This window comes from Mustela erminea, chromosome 16 (assembly GCF_009829155.1).
Source record: "Mustela erminea isolate mMusErm1 chromosome 16, mMusErm1.Pri, whole genome shotgun sequence".
In the NCBI taxonomy this organism is placed as follows: Eukaryota; Metazoa; Chordata; class Mammalia; order Carnivora; family Mustelidae; genus Mustela; species Mustela erminea.
This window is the reverse complement of record NC_045629.1, coordinates 60722800-60736773: the sequence shown is the minus strand read 5'-3', so window position 1 is coordinate 60736773 and position 13974 is coordinate 60722800.

Here is a 13974-nt window from a genome sequence, read left to right as displayed (position 1 = left end):
CACATATGCTCACTCTCTCTCTCTCAAAAATAAATTAATTAATTAAGATGATGGAGTAGTAGGAGGACATTATGTTTTCCTTGTCCTTTGAACACAGATAGATAAGTGTCAAATCATTCTGAACACCCAAGGAATTGATCTGAGGACTGACAAAATAAACTTCACTAGAGGAAGAAAAGAGGCTACTTCGTGGAAGGTAGGAGGTTCAGAGACATATTTTGGGGAGAAAAGGTTCACAGGTACTGCAGAGGGGAGAAAGCCCTGATAACACAGAGAGAGATGAGAGAGCGAGAGAGAGAGAGAGAGAGAGAGAGACAGACAGACAGACAGAAATCAGGGCACAGAGGATTGTGCAAGGAAAACACTTCCCCAAAGCCATTGACTGGTAAAAGGAGAGAGGCTAATTATGGTAAGTTTTTATAACCAGTGGACCTCACAGATTGGAGTTATAGAGATCCACACCATGGCTGGTGTTGACCCTATTAACACTTGCAGTGTTCCTGTGGATAAGAAAGGTAGAGGCCCGGAGCAGATAGTACAATCTGAGGACCCCCTAAGAAACACTGGGAGAGACATTCCCCCCCACCTTCTTGGAGTACATCTGGGAGAGGTGGCATTGCTTCTCAGGGGACAAAAGAGCTGGCAGGCAACACTACACTCCCATGCCTCTTGGCATCAGGGCAAAGACACTTGTTGAGGGTGGCTAACCTGGACACTCCTTTTTTTGCTGTGCTTTACTCTAAATCCAAGCTCCTGTGTGTTGGTGCAACTACCCTTCTGGTACAAACCTGCACCAGCCCCAGTGAGGTGAGACCTTTCCCTTAAGGACCAACATGGATCATGCCATGTTGATCCCTAAAATTCGCAGTTTTGAGACTAAAGCAGCAAGCCTAAAATAAAAAGAAGATGAACTGCACTGCTGGGTGGGCAGATGGCCTGGACATAGACAGGATGAAGGCAGGGATCTGAGCAATACCTGAGACACGTGAAGGGTGATTGTTTTTCTGTGGGTGCTTCCCAGGCAGCAGCAGGCATGAACCTCCTCTCCAAGGATGAGGAAAACGGCTGGCAAGATTTTTCTCCCTCACCCATCAGCACAGAGTAACCTCAGTGATCAGAACAGCGCCAAGAATGAGGCCTGAGCCACCTACACCAAGACCTGCCCCCCTGCTCTCTGCTTCTTTACTAGGGCAAGTGACCTAAAAATCAGAGCATTGGCCATCTCTGCAGAAGACCAGCACAAACCCTGAACATATGACAAGTACACATAGCTGAAAAACTTCAGATCTAGTGGAAAAAGCACTGGGCCTTCTTTAACCCAGGTATGTAGAGCAGAGTACACCTAGTTAAATAAGGGCCAAATACTCCCCACTGCAGTCATAGAGAAACTCTGTAGCAGACTGACCTGAGAGAAAGAGCAGCCAAAACACACAGCAGAGTGCAAACAGTACACAGCAGAAACACTTCCTAAAGTGCCAGGCACTGGACAGTATATGACTTATTAATAAAGCCATTACTCTCAGGAGCAGGAAATATAACAAGCTTTCCTAAGACACAGAAGACAGGGACATACACAAAATGTCAAGATGGAGAAATTCATCCCAAAAGAACAAGAAAAGGTCATGGTCAGTGATGTAATCGAAACAGATATTAGTAATATACCTGAACCAGAATTTAAGACAACAATCATAAGCATGCTTGCAGGGTAAGTATAGAGAAAAGCATAGAAGACATCAGGGGTTCCCCTACCACAGAGATAAAAGCTAGTCAGGCTGAAATAAAAAAACGCTATAACTGAGGTGCAAAACCAACTGGATGTAATGACCACAGTGTAATGACCACAAGGATGGAAGAAGAGGAGAAACAAATAACTGATGTAGAAGATAAAATTATGGAAAATAATGAAGCTGAAAAGAATAGGAAAAGAAAAATATTGGACCATAAAGATAGATGTAAGGGGGTGCCTGGGTGGCTCAGTGGGTTGAGCCTCTGCCTTCAGCTCAGGTCATGATCTCAGAGTCCTGGGATTGAGCCCAGCATCAGGCTCTTTGCTCAGCAGAGAGCCTGCTTCCCCAACCCCTCTCTGCCTACTTGTGACCTCTGTAAAGTAAATAAATAAAATCTTCAAAAAAAAAATATAGACTTAGGAAACTCAGCAACTTCATTAAGCATAATAACATTCAAATCATAGGAACCCCAAAAGAAGAGAGAGGGAAAAGGGGACAGAATGTTTATTTGATTAAATTACAGGTGAAAACTTCCCTGATCTGGGGAAGGAAACAGATTTCCAAATCCAAAAGGCACAGAGAACTCCCATCAAAACCAATAAAAAACAGTCCAACACCAAGACACATAATAGTAAAATTTGCAAAATACAGAAATAAGGAAAAAATCCTGAGAGCAGCAAGAAAAAAGAAGTCCCAAACTTACAAGGGAAGACAAAGGTTAGCAGCAGATCTCTCCATATAAATTTGATAGGTCAAAAGACAGTGGCATGATATATTCAATATGCAAAATAGGGAACAATCTGTCACCAAGAATACTCTATCGAGCAAGGCTGTCATTCAGAATAGAAGAAGAAAGTTTCCCAGACAAATGAAAACTAAAGGAGTTCATGATCACTAAATGAGCCCTGAAAGAAATACTAAAGGGAAGTCTTTGACAGGGAAAGAAAGACCACAAGTGAAAACACTGAAAGGAAGAGAGAAAAATCTCCAGAATCAACAACTTAACAAGTTAATACAATGGTATTGAATTCATATCTATCAATAATTACTCTGAAGGTAAATGGACTAAATGCTTCAACCAAAAGACACAGAGTGCCAGAATGGATAATAAAAAAAAATAATAATAACCATCTATATGCTGCCTACAAGAGACACATTTTAGACTTAACGACAGCTGCAGATTAACAAAAGGGAGGGGACAGAGAACCATTTGTTATGCACACAAATGCCAAAAGAAAGCCAGAGTAGCATACTTATATCAGACAAACTAGATTTTAAACCAAAGACTAAAAAAAGATATAAAGAAGGGCCCTATATCATAATAAAGGGATCTACCTAACAAAAAAGATAAACAACTGTAAATATTTATGGCCTTAACTTGGGAGCTCCCAGATATATAAAATAATAAATAACAAACATAAAGGAGCTTATTGATAATTATACAATAGTAGTAGAAAAATTTAGGGATGCCTGGGTGGCTCAGTTGGCTAAGCATTTGTCTTTGGCTCAGGTCATGATCTCAGGGTCCTGTGTCAAGCTCAATGTTGGGTGCCTTGCTCAGTGAGAAGTCTGCTTCCCCTTCTCCCTCTGTCCCTTCCACCACTCGTGCTCTCTTTTTCAAATAAATAAAGAAAGAAAATATTTTTTAAAAAACAGTAGAGTACTTTAAGACCCCGCTTACATCAATGGACAGATCATCTAAGCAGAAAATCAATAAGGAAATTGGCTTTGAAAGACACACTGGACCAGGAAGACTTGACAGATATATTCAGAACACTTCATCCTGAAGCAGCAGAATACACAGTCTTTTCAAATGCACATGGCACATTAACCAGGATAGATCACATACTAGGTCATAAAACAGGCCTCAACAAGTACAAATAGATTGAAATCATACCATGCATATTTTCTGACCACAACATGAAGTCAAACAAGAAAAAATATGGAAGGACCATAAATACGTGGAGGTTAAACAATGTCCTACTAAACAGTTAATGGGTCAGCCAGGAAATTAAATAAAAAATAAAAAATCCATGGAAACAAAATGAAAATGAAAACACAATGGTGCAAAACCTCTGGCATACAACTAAAATGGTCATAAGGATGTATATAACAATACAGGCTTACCTCAAGAAGCAAGAGAAATAGTGGCGCAACCTCACCTTACAACTAAAGAAACAAGAAAAATAACAAATAAAGCCTGAGGCCAGCAAAAAGGAAATAATAAATATTAGAGCAAAAATAAATAACATAGAAACAACAACAAAAAACAGTAGAACAGATCAAAGAACGTAGGAGTTGGTTCTTTGAAAGAATTCATAAAATTCAAAAACCCTGAGCCAGACTTATCAAGAAGAAAAGAGAAAGGATCCAAATAAATAAGTCATGAAAAGAGGAGAGAACACAAACACCACCACAGAAATTCAAACAATTATTAGAGAATATTATGAAAAACTGTATGCCAATAATTTAGACAACCTGGAAAAAATGGATAAATTATTAGAAATATAAAAAATACTAGAACTCAAACAGGAAGAAACAGAAAACCTGAAGAAACAGAAAACACAAAACCAGCAAAGAAACTGAATCAGTTATCAAAATCTCTCAAGAAACAAAAGCCCAGAACTTGATGGCTTCCCAGGGAAATTCTACCAAATATTTAAAGAAGAGTTAATACCTATTTTGTCAAACTATTCCAAAAAAATAGAAATGGAAAGAAAGCTTCCAAACTCATTTAATGAAGCCAGTGTTACCTTGATTACAAAACCAGAGAGTCTCCATGAAAAAAGACAACTACAGGCCAATATTCATGATGAATATAGATGCAGCAATTCTCAACAAAATATTAGAAAATTGAATCCAACAGTACATTAAAAGAATCATTCACTGCAATTAAGTGGGATTTGATCTTGGGCTACAAGGGTGATTCAATATTCATAATCAATCAATGTGATATACCACATTAATAAAAAAGGTAAGAATCATAAGATCCTCCCTAGAATGAGTAAAAGCACTTGACAAAATATAGGATTCATTCCTGATAAAGCCCTCAACAAAGCAGGGATATACGGAAAATACTTCAACATCATAAAGATCATATACAAAAGAGCCACTGATAAGCTCCTCAATCAGGGAACACTGAGAGGTTTTCCTCTATAGTTAGAAATAAGACAGGAATATCTTATTTAATGTCTTATTTCTCACCATTGTGATTTAACATGCTACTAAAAATCCTAGACTCAGCAGTTAGGCAACAGAAAGAAATAAAAGCATCTACATCAACAAGGAAGAAGTCAAATTTTCACTATTTGCAGATAACATGATACTCCATGTAGAAAACCTGAAAGACTACCAAAAAAGTGCCAGAACTGACACATGAATTCAGTAAAGCCACAGGATAGAAAATCAACATACAGAAATCTGTTGAATTTCTATATAGCAATAATGAAGCAGCAGAAACAGATATCAAGAAATCAACACCATTTGAATTGTACCAAAACCATAAGATACCTAGGAATAAACTTAACCAAAAAGGTAAAAGATGTATGTTTTGAAAACTACAGAACACTTTTGAAATAAATTAAAGATGACACAAAGAAATGGAAAAAAATATTCCATGATCATGTATTGGAAGAACAAATATTACTGAAATGTCTATACTACCAGGGGCACCTGGGTGGCCAGCTTTTGATTTCAGCTCAGGCCGTGATCTGGGAGTTCTGGATTCAAGCCCCACAACAGGTTACACACTCAGTTGGGAGTCTGCTTGAGGATTCTCTCTCTCACACCCCTTACTACTCTCCCTGCTCACATTCTCTCTCCCTTTCACTCTCTCTCGAATAAATAAAATAAAGAAAAAAATAAAAAGAAATGCCTTTGCTACCCAAAGGAATCTACACATATAATACAATCCTTATCAAAATACAACCTGAATTTTTCACAGAGCTTGAACAAACAATCCTACAATTTGTGTGGAACCACAAAAGACCTCAAATAGACAAAGCAACCTTGAAAAAGCAAAGCAAACCTAAAGGCATCACAATTCTGGACATCAAGCTATACTACAAAGGTGCAGAGATCAAGATGGTATGGTATTGGCACAAAAACAGAAAAACCAGAAATGGATCCACAACTATATAGTCAAGTAATCTTTGACAAAAGCAGGAAAGAATATCCAATGGAAAAAAAGACAGTCTCTTCAACAAATGGTGTTGGGAAAACTGGACAACAACATGCAGAAGAATGAAACTGGACTATACCATACACATAAACAAATTAAAAATAGATGAAAGATATAAATGTGAAACAGGAAACCACCAAAATCCTAAGGAGAACATAGGCAACCGACTCTTTGACCTTGGCCATAGCAATGTTTTAATAGACACATCTCTGGAGGCAAGGGAAAAGAAAAGCAAAAATAAACTATGGGAATTCATCAAGATAAAAAGCTTCAGCTCATTGGAAGAAACACTCAACAAAATTAAAAGACAACTTTCAGAATGGGAGAAGATATATGCAAATGACATATCTAATGAAATCTATAAAGACTTCATCAAACTTAATATCCAACCCTCCCCAAATAATCCAGTGAAGAAATGAGAAGACAGGAATAGACATTTTTCCAAAGAATACATACATACAACTAACAGACACATGAAAAGATGCTCACCATCACTTACCTTCAGGGAAATACAAATCAAAACTACAATGAGATACCACTTCACACCTGTCAGATGGTGAAAATTAACAGCACAGCAAACAACAGATGTTGGCGAGGATGCAGAGAAAGGGGAACCTTCTTACACTGTTGGTGGTCATGCAAACTGGTGCAGCCACTCTGGAAAGCAGTACGAATGTTCATCAAAAAGTTAAAAATAGAACTTCCCTATGGTCCAGCAACTGCACTACTAGATATTTACGCATAGATAACATTAAAGGATGATTTTTGTGAATTTACTGTTGAAATAACAGTAAATTTTATTTGTAAATAAATAAATAACAGTAAAGTGTTATTTTAAAATGTGACCATGAGGGGTGCTTGGGTGGCTCAGTGGGTTAAGCCTCTGCCTTCAGCTCAGGTCATGATCTCAGGAATCCGGCATCAGGCTCTCTATTCAGTAGGGAGCTTGCTTCCTCCTCTCTCTCTGCCTGCCTTTCTGCCTACTTGTTATCTCTGTCTCTCTCTGTCAAATACATAAATAAAATCTTTTAAAAAATGTGACAATGATACTATTGTTATGTTTAAAAAACCTTATCAATTATATAAGTATATTGAAATATGTGCGCATAAAATAACATGATATTTGAAATTTACTTCAAGATAGTAAATATATTTGGAAATGATCTTGAAGAGATAGATGTTTCATGAAATGATGGGTACTTAGGGTTGAATTGTACTATTTTCTCTGCTAAGAAATAACTGAATTTTCTATAATAAAAACACAAAAGGAAAGAAAAGTTAAATCAATAGATAAGAGATATGCAAACATCTTTAAAGTATTTTGGTTTTAGGGCTTACACATACTAATCACTGAGAAGTGAACAAATAAATTAATTTATAATTATTAAAAAGTATATTATATATTTATATCATATTGTAAAATATGATTTGTGAAAACTAACCTTTGATAGTTTTATGATTTTCTACATGATTTGGTGTTCTATATATTTTTAGAAGCCCATTGAACATTAGGAAATAACTTCTCCTTCTGAGGAAAAAAGGTTACTACTTTATTTCTTCTGTTTTAGCTTTTATTAAAATCCAACTTACTTGTTTGTTAATTTATTTATTAACTGATTACTGCCATTATTTTACACTGGACAATAGGTTCTGTGAAGCCATGTCAGATTTTACTCACCATTTTCTCAGTGTGTATTCTATTGTTGGGTGGTGATGGTTACTTAATAAATGTTTTATAGATGGTTACTTAATAAATGTTTTATACTTATTAAATGTTTCTGGCACAAAGAGTGCCAGAAAAGATATTAACTAGCAAAATATTCTTAGAAAGCATTCACAGACCTATACCCCTGGGGCTAATAATATATTATATGTTTATCAAAAGAATGAATAAAAATAAAAATATAAATTAGAATACACACACACTAATTTCCCACTAAGAGCATTGAGTTTTTATATATCTTGCAATTTTACTAAACTTTATATACAAAGATTATAGATTATAATAATAGTCTCCATTTAGGAAAATTAAGATAACATCAAGCAGTTCAAAGATAAGCTCATCCAGTTCTTTGGTATGGTAATGAGTTTAAGATGTACAAGAGCCGGGGCACCTGGGTGGCTCAGTGGGTTAAAGCCTCTGCCTTCGGCTCAGTTCATGGTCCCAGGATGCTGGGATCGAGCCCTGCATCAGGCTCTCTGCTCAGCGGGGAGGCTGCTTCCTCCTCTCTCTCTCTCTCTGTCTGCCTCTCCACCTACTTGTGATCTGTCTGTCAAATAAATAAATCAAATCTTTAAAAAAAAAAAAAAAAGATGTACAAGAGCCATTAAAATTGAGTCATCATGTAGCTGAGACAACAAGAATGCATCAAAAAAGTAAATATGAATATGATTTGTAGAATTAGAAATACTTAAGCAGGAATCGCCAACAGGTAAAAAGAAACCAATGGAAAAAACAAGTAATTAATATTTTTGTGTGTCTCTGTAGTGTCTATGTATATCTGTGTGTGTTGAAAAGTAAGTGTTTTGTAAGACTGTGCAGGTGAATTATTGAGCCCAAGAAACTGGAGTGGAGGTGATAGAATACAATATTCAAGACATGGTATTTAACACAAGGGTGCACAACAGTGATAAAGAGATAAGACATAAAGTCATAAAAAAAAAGTCAATAATTTAAGCCAGAACATTTTAAGACTCAAAAGTACAATCCAATATTTCAAAGGCGTAAGTAATCAATTTGGCTTTGATACACACCCACACACAATGTTTTATCGGACCCCTGCTGAGTTGTTTTATCACTCCATTACTCCTGCCATAGAAACTGTTCTCCCTTCTCCCTCCCAACACTAACACAAATCTACATGGACGCAAAATGAATGTGGTGAATGCTCTTCAACAGCATTTGTGTAATTGCCATCTTATTTCCAGGCTAATTTTGTTGTTCGAGATGTGATTATTGACCCAACATGACGTATAAATGTCTATTCTTAAGTAAGCAATTGGGAGTCGAGGTCATGACATTCCTAGCTCAGTTTACCAGACTCCTGAAAAGAGGAAGTAAATTTTTCTACCAGACGAACCAAGGAGTATAAAAACCTGGTCTCTGGAAAAAGAAGAATGTAGCAGAAATCAGAGACAGCAAGTCCTATCAACTTTCTAAACTCTGACTAATCAACTTTTCTGATGCTTGGCCATTTTTCTGCTACTCTTGTCTTTGAAATGTATATGAAAACTTATAATAAAACCCACTGATTTTACTCAATTAAATTTGAATTGTTTCCTATTACTTGCAACACAAAGAATCTGAATTAAAGCAAATATATTCCAAGAAACACTTTAGTTAATACTTCAGTTTTGACTGCATTGTAAAGTGCTTTTGCCTAGTTCCACCATAAAATAAGCAGGGGTTTATTTCTCAGAGCCTAGTTGCATTGAACAACTACTCTTCAGAAACATAGATCAATTATCCTAGGATGTAAACATTCTGCACTTGATATATAATTTACTTTTGTTTTCTTAATAAAGTAACTGTATTACATAAATGAACTTGAATTTATTTCCCTTTTCTCTGATCACAATGAAGAATCATATCAACATAAAAACAATAGTAGTAAATCCATATTTAGAATGAGAGCTGAACCTTTACCGACTGGTAGTGTGAGAGATGCAGAAAAAGTCGAGGGCAAAGATGAAGTTTAAAGTATTTTCTCTGTCATTAGCTTGAATTGCCTCAAGTAGAATATTCCCATGGGGGATTAGTGAGTTTAAAAGATAAGAAAGATGCACTGGTTTAAAACTCCTGAAAGCTGGAGTAGGTCATTTACAATTTATTCTTAATCATTTTCTTTCAAACTTTTCCTTGATATTGTTAGTTTTTCTTTGCCAGCTTGTGAGCTTTTCCTGTATCAAATGCTCTCTCCCTTTTCCACTTATCCATGTATGATACACTATGCAGATCTTTCTTCTTTCTTCTCTGAATCCTTATTGATTTTGTTGGGGCCATTTTGAACTCATATGTGCTTAAGAATATATAACCCCCTTGGGGCGCCTGGGTGGCTCAGAGGGTTAAAGCCTCTGCCTTCGGCTCGGGTCATAATCTCAGGGTCCTGGGTTTGAGTCCCGTATTGGGCTCTCTGCTCAGCACGGAGCCTACTTCCTCCTCTCTTTCTCTCTCTCTGCCTGCCTCTCTGCCTACTTGTGATCTCTGTCTGTCAAATAAATGGAATCTTTAGAGGAAAAAAAATATATATCTAACCCCCTCTCTCTCCCTCCTCTCCTTCTGCCTCCACCCCCAAAGCCCCGGCTCATCCAGCTCTCTTTCTTAAAACAAAAAAACAAACAAATAAAACCTTCTACCCTCTTATTTTAATGCATTGTTATAGATTCCTTTCATTGCCATTGTAACTATTTTCTGTATGAATACTAACTCCAAAATTCCAAGTTGCAGGAGGGTAAAGATGGCTTCATATAAATGTTCCATATTGAATGGTAAGCACCACGGAGGCAGGGGCCTATGTTTCTAGTTCACTATTGCTTTGCCAGAATTATTTGGCATAATGGTTAATAATTGATGGGTGGATAAATACCTCCTATATAACTAGATTGAAAGATGTACCAAGTTTCTGAAGTAAAAACAATTTGAGCAAAAATATTCTATTTTACAAATATGAAAAATAAATTAGATCTTGTTGTAAGAATAATTGTCTATGGGGGTCAAATAAATACTTCATTTTTTCCCTCTATTTTCCAAAGCCACAGCTTTGGAATAAAGGGGTATGATGTAAAAACTGAGTTATTCATACATTATATCTAAATAATGCATGTATTAGAATTCCTGTGTTTTTCCAATCCTGGATGAATATATTTAGTACATTATTTCTTGGATTAAAGCTTTTTCTTTAACAAAATTGGGAATAAGTTATATTTCATTCGTTTATCAGAATGGTGATCCTTATGGTTTTCTCTGCTATTTTCTCCCATCACTCAAAAAAAAAAAAGGTTCATTCTACAGCAGTTCTAAGGGATTTGCTTTAAAAATAATCTTCCAAAGATTTAGAGCCTGTGGAGTGACCACCTCCATACTTTACTGGTCACAAGTCATTTTAAAGCAACTAAAACCACTGAAAGCCAATCAGATAGGAACGTCCTGTCTGTGTAATCCTCAGGGGAGAATGTGGAAGTTAGTCACACAGCCTAGCAAAAGAACTGCCTGCCAGGCAAGTGCCATAGATAAATAGTCCCCAAAGGACTTTAAGGAAAAAGAAAGAGTCTCTATCTTATAGAAAGAAGCACATTTTGCCTCACAATGATTGGATATTTTAGACATTTTAGAATTTTCTACTTAATTGGATATGTAATTGCCTGACCAATTTTCTTGTGTCTGAAAAACACATATTTTAATTCCTGATACTCCTTCAATATTTTTTTTTGTAAGTTCTAATAACAATCCTAAAAGGAGAAAATACATTTTCTCTCCTGCTTAGGGAATCAATAACAGCAGAAAGCAGAGAAGCTGGAAAAATCAGAATGAAGCAGTGACTGACAGATGAATACACCAGAAAATAGCAAAATCGTGAGATACCTGGGATTTTCTGAGTAATCATGTGTGCAGGAAGGAAGGTAGGTCTCACACAGTAAATAGAATACATAAATCTTGGCGGGCTGTGCCAAATTTCCAAAGTGAGTTCGACATGGGGACTTAGAGTGGAGAAGGGAGTTGGGGGAAATTGGAAGGGGAGGTGAACCATGAGAGACTATGGACTCTGAAAAACAATCTGAGGGTTTTGAAGGGACGGGGGGTGGGAGGTTGGGGTACCAGGTGGTGGGTATTATAGAGGGCACGGATTGCATGGAGCACGGGGTGTGATGCAAAAATAATGAATACTGTTATGCTGGAAATAAAAAATAAAAAAAATAAAAAAAAAAAAGATAAGAAGGGCAATTTCAGTCATATTGTCCCCCCGCCTTTTTTTTTTCTTTTTACCTTGGTGGCTCACCCACTAGTCTAGACATTAAGGAAGAAAAATGTTGTGTCTTCTACAATGCTCCCTAATAACACCATTTGATAGGGCGTGGCATTTCGTCAGTTCTTGAACTTTTCAAAATAAATAAAGAAGGAGGATGGGGGCAGGTAGTAATATTACTGATGAAAATTTCTCTTTAAAAAAAAAAACATTTTGTACTTAGAGTCTCACTTTTATAATTAATTGAAATTTTTAGAAACATTAACCATTTTGTCTGACATCTTCCTATAATGCATTTTGCTAATTATCTTAATCAGAGTATGCAGAGCATAATTTAACATTTCTCTTCTAACTCAGGGCCTTCACATGACTATCAATTAGCATACTGCAGTAAGAGAATGATGCCTTAAAGGACTATTAAGAGGTGGAGGCCTTGTTGCCCTGATCTAAATGGTGCCAGATGGCTGTCTAATTAGTTACTCTGCTACCATCTACATTCCAGTTCATCCTGCTAGCTCCTTGCAGAATTTCCGTTAACAGATCCTACTCATTATTTTTCACATTATTTGACCTGGTGTCTTCTACAGTCTGAGAGGAAATAAAATAAAAAAACTGATTACATTTTAAGACTTAATTATTTTGATTAATGCAAAAGTTTGTCTTCAATTTCACCCAAGGAGTATAATGTTACACAAATACGACATTTATGTGTGTTTGTGCGTACTTGCCCCTACAACCTTAGTAATATACTTCAGAATCTGCAGTTTAATGTTTTCGGAGTTTAAACTTGGAATCCTGGGACATTAATGAATATTTATTTATACATACATCTGAGCATTTTATCTCAAATTTATAATATGTAGTCCACTTTTAAACCCACATATACAAAAAAAAATTACACTATATGTATATATTTTCAAGATACTGCTACCAAAGTAGTTAAAATCGATGAACTATGTTCATGTCAGTGTTACACTGTGATGTTGCCTCTGTAAATTTTAACAAAATGAGACATGTGCTGAGTGTGCAGATCCCAATGGAGTACTTTTCTTAGCAACAATAACCATGTTAAAACAGTCAAATTTTAATATATATTTTTTTAATTCTTGAGGTAAAAAAAATATTCTTGAGGTGAGTTAGTAGTAGTCTAAACTACAGTAACTTCATAACATATTTAAGTACAAGGTATTTGAGCATAAAAATATATGCTCAAAGAACTCTTTTGTATGGGGGAACTTGGGTGGCTCAGCCAGTTAAGCATCTGTCTTGGGCTCAGGTCATGATCCCAGGATCCTGGGATGGGGGATCAAACCCCACCTTGTATGGCGCCCTGCTCAGTAGAGGAGTCTGCTTCTCCCTCTTCCTCTTTCCCTCACTCCTAGTACATGCTTGCTTGCACGTTCTCTCTCTCAAATAAATAAAATCTTTAAAACAAAAACAAAAAACAAACCTCTCTGGTATCCAAAGCAAAGAAAACCATGAAAGACTTTTTACCTACCATATCAGTGTAAGCTTAGTTCAAATTTCTAGTTATTAAGAATAGAATACAATCATTTTAAGATATATTAAAATAGACCAGAAATTTACTGCTGCATGCTGTGATTTATAGCAATAAGTAAAAGAATTGGTCATTCAGGAATTTGTAATTGGGTTAATAACAATTCCATTTTTCCTTCAAATTTAGAAAAAAAATTGAATATATAGATTTAGTTCTCCTAATAACTGTAGAATTCATGACTTTTGTAAAGCCTTTAAAGTAATCATGCTTTCAGTTGACTCCAGCTTTTGTTAGTTGTTTAGTTGTCTTTCTCTCCAAGCATAATGATTTTTCTACTCAGAAACAAACTAACTACATATGATTGATCATGTAAAAAGTGATATTTATTTACCCCAATGTTTATAGCAGCATTATCAACAATAGCCAAATTATGGAAAGAGCCCATATGTCCCTTAACTAATGAATGGATAAAGTAGTTGTTGTATATGTCGTGTGTGTGTGTGTACACATACATAATAGAATATTAGTCATAAAAAAGAATGAAATCTGGCCATTAGCAATGATATGGATGGAGCAAGAGTATATTATACTAACTGAAATAAGTCA